Source organism: Bison bison, unplaced genomic scaffold, assembly GCF_000754665.1.
Source record: "Bison bison bison isolate TAMUID 2011002044 unplaced genomic scaffold, Bison_UMD1.0 scf7180017851639, whole genome shotgun sequence".
NCBI lineage: Eukaryota > Metazoa > Chordata > Mammalia > Artiodactyla > Bovidae > Bison > Bison bison.
Window position 1 is genome coordinate 65,573 of NW_011482212.1, and position 828 is coordinate 66,400.

Consider the following 828-nt stretch of genomic DNA (forward strand, 5'->3'; position numbering starts at 1 on the left):
TTTCCTCTGGAATGAGGGCAAACCAATGAGGCCATGATTTCATAAGACAAACTTTCAATTTGATTCATTCCCTTGTTCATCAAGTTGGACTAGTTTCCCAACACCCACCCCTCACCCCCAGTCTGGGCCCATGGGGAATGGAGGAGCCTCATCATCTACCCTCTGCTCCACCCATTAGTGCAGGGGGCCCCGTGTCTCTGCCCAGAGAGGAGACAGGGTAAGCTTGTGGTCAGAGTGTTTACACAGGCCAAAGGGCTCCGGTGCTAAAACCCAGCCTTGTCCCAGAAGCACACTCTCTCCTGGAAATGAAGAATTGTCTCTGACTCCAGCACGGCTGGCTGCTCTATTAATGTGTGTGCTTTAGGCACACAGTGAGGCTGGAAAGAGAGTTTCCGGAAACTTCCCTCCAGAAAGGACCAAGTTGTATTCCAATTAGTATGCATGACCCATTTCCTGCTGTCTGGTGGAACACACTGTTTAGTCTCCCAGACAGCCGCAGACTGGCCTCCACAGGGACTGGACCACTTAACAGAACGGGGGTGGACCCAGAATGTTCTCTAGTTCAGCACCTCCCTACTAAGGCTCCTGCTGATCAGAGTGACTGAATATTTCTGCAAACCAGGGCAAACTGTTCAGGCAGTGAAACTCCCCTTGCCTCTTAAGCCCTCCCTCTTTGCCCTGGCATGCCACCCCTGGCCCTGGCAATCAATTTAAATTGAAATTGTAAGATTTCCTATCACCATATGGCTCTATGTGTTTTTTTTTTTAAGCTTCCTGCATAGAATTATCCTTAATACACAGTTGATCCAAAAAAAAAAAAAAACAATG